The following is a 6828-nucleotide window of genomic DNA, read 5'->3' on the forward strand; positions in this document are numbered from 1 at the left end:
AAAAGCCTAGTGGAATACTATTTTTTAAACCTTTATACTTGTAGTGAACAAATCATTTTGCTTAATTGATTTGTTCTAGAGGTGACAAAACTGAGGACCTTACTTGAGATGACAAAGATAGTTAAGTGGTGGGACTGTGATCAGAATGTATTAATGGATTGAAAGTTGGGAAGCTGTCCCCTCGCTTGAAACTTAATGGGCAACCACTAACGACTAAGGAATAGATTGAGTGCCTGGCGATCAGTTTTACATGGGGAAGTGAATCACAGTTTCCTAGAGTAAATGGAAGAACAAAAAAGAAATATCAAGGTTACTGAGAAAAAAGCATAAAATCTGACATGTAATAAGTGCTATTTATTAAAAGGCAAAGGCTCCCATCTTCTATAAGAATACAAAATCACAATGGACTGCTGATTAAAAGAGAAGTTACAATTAAATAACATTAAAAGGTTATTCTATATGGAAAGCATGACAGGCAATGGTGAACAAAACAGATAAATGTTTGGATGGTTTGGCAAAGATGATAAGAAACAAAGTGGTAAGGTGGTAACTCTCCCTGCTGTTACTGTCTCTGGAGTTTCTCCACTCCTATTTTTTCCAGGCTACCAAACTACTGATGAGAGAAAGAAATTTTATGACAGCAACGGCTAGAAAAAATACTTGAGACAAAATTGGACATTTAAATTTCTAGAAAGTGCCATCTACAGCTTTAAAAATACATAAAGCAAAAACTGAAATACAAAGAGTAATTAACAGCAGCATGAAAGCAGTAGAAGTATGTGTATACACAAATACACACACACATATTCATAACGCCAACATTCTATATTCCAGTCAGGCGTGTAAAAAGTGAGGCCATAAAAGCTTTGTAAAATATCTCTAATTGAGACAAATCAAGGGTCTGCTTTCAGACATAATGGAGTGACTTAAATTGGGCTAACTTTCATGCCAAGAAAAAATCCTATAAAAGCTGAATAAAATGTACAAAATGACTGTGTGAAGCAATGGGCAGCAACTAATGTAGACAGTACTGAAAGGCACAATTGTGAGAGAAGGGAAGCACACAAGATAATTTCTTTTTTTTTTCTTTTCTGGTATTCTTTTTTGTCTCTCTCTCTCTCTCTCTCTCTCTTTTAGTTATACTTTAAGTTCTAGGGTACATGTGCACAACGTGCAGGTTTGTTACATATGTATACATGTGCCATGTTGGTGTGCTGCACCCATTAACTTGTCATTTACATTAGGTATATCTCCTAATGTTATCCCTCCCCCCTCCCCCACCCCACAACAGGCCCCAGTGTGTGATGTTCCCCTTCCTGTGTTCAAGTGTTCTCATTGTTCAATTCCCACCTATGAGTGAGAACATGCTATATTTGGGTTTTTGTCCTTGCGATAGCTTGCTGAGAATGATAGTTTCCAGCTTCATCCACGTCCCTACAAAGGACATGAACTCATCATTTTTTATGGCTGCATAGTATTCCATGGTGTATATGTGCCGCATTTTCTTAATCCAGTCTATCACTGTTGGACATTTGGGTTGGTTCCAGGTCTTTGCTATTATGAATACTGCACACACAAGATAATGTCTACACTAACCCTGGTGGTTTTCCCTGAGGGAATTTTTAAAAATCCTTGCATGAGGAATAGAGACCACCTCTAACAAAGCTGAAAATCAAGTCTCCATGGGACCCAAGGTGATCCACTGATAGAGAACTGCCTGACAGGAAAAAAAACCTTCTTTGAAGAAAAACATCATTATTGGAGCCTCTACAATTTTTATCTACAATGAGCAAAATAAAAATTAAAAATTAAAGGACATGGTGAAAAAGATAGGACCAAGAGAAACAAATGCTAAGGAAAATGTAAACATTATATATAGTCTCACAGGTGATTTAGATATTGGAGTTATCAAAGAGGAATTTTAAAAATTGATTTTCCATTCAAGAAAATAAAGGATGGCATGGAAAAACAAGAGAAAATATAGATAATTTCAACATAATTGAATATACATGAACAAAGCAACTGGGCAGTCTAGAACTGAAAAATACAATATTTGAAATAAAGAATTCATTAGATGAATTTAACAGTACACTGAACATAGCAGAAGATAGAGGGATAGAATTTATTCAAACTGAAGCAAAGAGAGAAAAATAATGGAATGAACAGTACAGAATATCGTATACATATACAGAATGTTGTGTCTCCAAAGGAGAAGAGGGAAAAGAACATAAACAATATTTGAAGACAGAACGGCTAAGCATATGTTTTAAAAAAATAATGAAAGACAACAACCTACAGGTTCAAGAGTCTACGCAAACCCCAACATAACCAGAATAGGCACATCTTAGTCAAGCTGCTAAAAACCAAAGACAAAATGAAAATCTAAAAAGCAGGCGGGAGTAGTGTGAATACTTTACTTTCAAAGGGTCAAGACTAAAGCTTACAGCTGACTGTACAACATACTCATGGAAGCAAGTGGAATGACATCTTTAAAGGGCTAGCTATCAGCCAAGCTAAAATTTTATAAACTGAAAATACTAATGAAAATAAAAGCAAAATAAGGCATTTTTGACAAATGAAAGCTGAGAAAATTTGTATCCAGTAGACTTGCACTAAAAGAAATACTGAAGATGGAGAATGTCTTCATGACTTTGATGTAAGAACAGATTTCTGAAATAGTTTTTTGAAAAGACACTAAACCTAATGAACATAATTGATTAATTGAACATAAATTGATAATTGACATTAAGCATTTCTGTTTACCAAAAAAGACCTTTGAAAGAATAAAAATGGAATACCAACAAATATAAATGTTTATATTTGTGAACCATGTACTTGACCAAAGGCTTATATTCAAGATCAATGAAAAGGAAAATGTGTAAAAAATTTGATCAGGAACTTTCCAAAAGAATCTAAGAAGAACTTCGACTTCATTAGCTACCACAGAAATACAAATTTAAAACACAGTAAGAGACTACCATTTTATTAGCTAAATTCTTAAATATATTCTAGATGAGCTGAAATTAAAAGACTGACTTCATTAAGTGTTGATGAGGATGTGGAGTAATTCATGTGCACTGTTAGTGGCAGTATAAGTAAACTGATATAAGCACTTTGGAAATCTATTTAGTATTATCTATTAAAATTGAATATACACATATTCTATGGCCCATGAACAAATATACCAAAATATATGTGCAAAAGCATTCATAGTAACACTAGATGTAAAGCTAAAAATACAAAACAATGCCAATATCCTTGAATAGTAGAACGAATATATAAATTATGGTATTGTCATACAGTGGAACACAATTATTCTCTTAATAAATTTAATCAAGTAGATAAAAGGAACAAATGAGATAAGAGATTTCAGAGGGGGGGCCAGATCCATTCTTGATAAAAACAAAGATTTTGTAAGCTAAGAACATACAGATACTTTTCTGTTTTACTTTTCTTTTTGGCACTTCAGGTGCAGAGATTTAAATTATTCTCTTCAGTTCAAGGTACAACATCACCATGATTTGTACAAGACTCCCTCTTGGCTTTTATTTATACATTCATTTTTTTCCCACCTCCACATTCTCCTATTCTGTCCTCCTTAGTTCTTTCTTCAGATGGAGCTGCCCTAGAGGGTTTGATATGTGTCTTTGGAAAATAAGTTTGTGAATGTGTGTGTTGGCAGGGGGTGGGGCGGGGAGTGGTGGTGAAGTTAATTCACATAAAGTATAAACGACATAGTTCCTTGCTTTACATGAAATGATTTCTTATCTTTTCATTATATCTCTTAAGAGCTCTCTATGTTACTGTTGCAATATCTGGTGTATTGTCACAAAGCCTGGCAGCTGTTTCTTCGCCTGCCTCCACTTCATTTTCTTATCTATTCCCCTAGTGATGAACACGTAGGTTGCCTCCAACTATCCCCAAACTACTGCAAAGGACATCCTTCTGTTTGTCTCCACATGGACCTGTGTGAGAATCACTTTGGGATATGTATTTGTCAGTGTGATTGTGAAGTAACAGTGTGCGTGTGTGTGTGTTTGTGTGTGCGTGTGCAATTTGGCAAATCCTGGAAGATTGCTCTTCAGAATGGCTGCATCAATCTCCTTTATGAGGAGTCCTCCCATGCTTCTCTTTTTTCTGGCAAATATAGATATTATTCTACTTTATCATAGTGATGAGATTAAAGTGATATCTTAATTTCCCTGGGTAGTACAATCTTGAACATCATTTTCATATTCTTGCTAGCTATTAGCATTTCCTCTCTGTGCATTACTTGTTCGTATTTGCCTGTTTTTCTATAGGGCTTCTGGTCTTGTTTATTTACAGAAGAAACAAGATTGTAATTTCATGGCATTGATTCATTGTTAGTTATAGATGTTGCAAATATCGTTAACCAATCACTCATCTGTCTGTTGTTATTATCTATGTGGTACTTTACAGAACAGAAATCTTTAATTTTGATATAATCAAATCATAATTTCCCCCCTTATAATTGTACTACTTTGACTTTTTAAAGAAACTCTTACTTGCCTAGGTCCAAAGGGATTCCTCGCCTTGTTTTCTTCTTTTTTTAAGTAGGTTTATGAGATGTAATTGATATACAATAAATTACATCTATTTAATATGCAATTTGATAAGTTTTAAACTACATATACACCCACAAAATATCACCACAGTGAAGATAATGAACCTATCCATCACGACCCCAAATTTACTCAAGACCCTATAATCCATCTCTTCCTCTCACTCATTTCCAGTCCCAGAAATTACTCATTTTTTTGGTCTCTATAAATTAGTTTGAATTTTCTGGAATTGTATACAAGTGGAAGCACAAGAATGTATTGTTTTTGGTCTGGCTTCTTTCCTTCAGCATAATTATTTTGAATTTTATCCATGTTGTGTGTTAACTCATTCTTTTGTGTTATTGAGTGGTGTTGCCTTGCATACATAGGCCACGATTTTATCCATTTACTTCTTTTTGTTGGACATTTGGGTTATTTCAAGTTTTGGATTAGTATAAACAATAATAATTTATAACATATTTATAATTTTAAATTTATAACATTAGTATAAGTAATAATACTTGTACTTTGTGTATAAGTCTTTGTATGGATGTGTTTCCATTTTTCATGGATAAAAGCCATGTATGGTAAAAGTCAGTATGGTAAGTGGATAGTTAATATTTAAGAAATTGCTATACTGTTTCAAGGTGTTTCAAGGTGGTCGAGCCACTTTACATTCCCATCAATAGTGCATGAAAGTTCCAGTTGCTTTGCGTCTTTACCAACACTTGGTATTGTCATTATCTATCTATCATCTATCTATCTATCTATCTATCTATCTATCTATCTATCTATCTATGTCTATGACATTCTAATACTTGCACCACGGTACCTTGTGGTTTTAATTTTTTTCCTTAATGATTCATGAGTAACTTTGTGTATGCTTATTCGCCATCTGTATATGCTCTTTGGTGAAGTGTCTGGTCAATTTTGTATCGTGTTGTTTTTCTTTTACAATTGTATTTTTGAGTCTTTCTGTACTCTACATACACAAGTCCTTTGTGTATGATTTTGATTACGTCCATGGTTTACAGATGTTTTCTTCCAGTCCGTGGCTTGTCTTTTCATTTTTGTAACACTGTCTTTTGAAGAGCAAAGTTTTCCATTTTGATGAGGTCCAGTTGGCTGATTCTTTTCTTTTAGAATTAGTAGTTTTTATTTTTAAATCCTACTTTTTAAATCCTTGGGAAACCCAACATTGCTAAGATTTTCTCTTATGCTTTCTTCTGAAAGTCTTTATGTTTTGACGCTTAGATTAAGGTCTATAATCTATTTTGAGTTAACTTTTGTGTATTATGTGAGGAAAAGATAATTCTTATGTATGTGGCTGTCCAATTGTTCTAGCAGCTTTTGTTGAAAACATTGTTATTTCTCCTCTAAATTACCTCTGTACCTTTGTCAAAAATCAACTGACCATGTAATATGGGTCTATTTCTAGATTCTATTTTCTTCCGCTGATTTATATGTCTACCTCTATTCTTTTTTTTCTTTGAGACAGGGTTGTACTCTGTCACCCCGGCTGGAATGCAGTGGCAAAATCACAGCTCCCTCAGCCTCCTTGGACTCAGGTCATCCTCCCACCTCAGCTTCACAAGTAGCTGGGACCACAGGGGCATGCCACTATGCCCAGCTAATTTCTGTATTTTTTTGCAGAGATGAGGCCTCCCTATGTTGCCCAGGCTGGTCTCAAACTCCTGGGCTAAGGGATCCATCCACTTTGGCCTCCCAAAGAACTGGGATTACAGGCATGAGCCACTGCACCTGATCTATTTTTATTCTAATACCACACTGCTTTGATTACTGTAGTTCATAATGTCTTGAAATCAAGTAGTTTAAATTTTCTAATGTTGTTTTTCTTTTTCAAAATTGTTGGCTATTCTAGTTTCTTTATATTTCCATAAAAATTTTAGAACCAGTTTGTCAATCCCCCCACCCCCAACTCCAAGAAAACAAATCTGGAATTTTTATTTGTCGGGGATTGCACTGAATGTATAAATCAAAGTTGGGAAGAACTGACGTGCTAACAATGTTGAGTCTTCTAGACAATGAACTCTCTATTCAGGTCAATTTATTTAGGTCTTCGTTAAATTTTCTCAGCAATGTTTTGTAGTTTTCAGCATACAAATCTTACACATCTTTTGCCAACTTTACACATAAGTACTTAAAATTTTTTGATGCTATTGTAAACTGTATTATTTATTCAATTACAATTTCCAACTTTGCCAGTATATAGAAATATAACTGGTTTTTACATAGTGTCCTTATA

The sequence above is a fragment of the Pongo pygmaeus genome, chromosome 11 (genome assembly GCF_028885625.2).
Source record: "Pongo pygmaeus isolate AG05252 chromosome 11, NHGRI_mPonPyg2-v2.0_pri, whole genome shotgun sequence".
Lineage (NCBI taxonomy): Eukaryota > Metazoa > Chordata > Mammalia > Primates > Hominidae > Pongo > Pongo pygmaeus.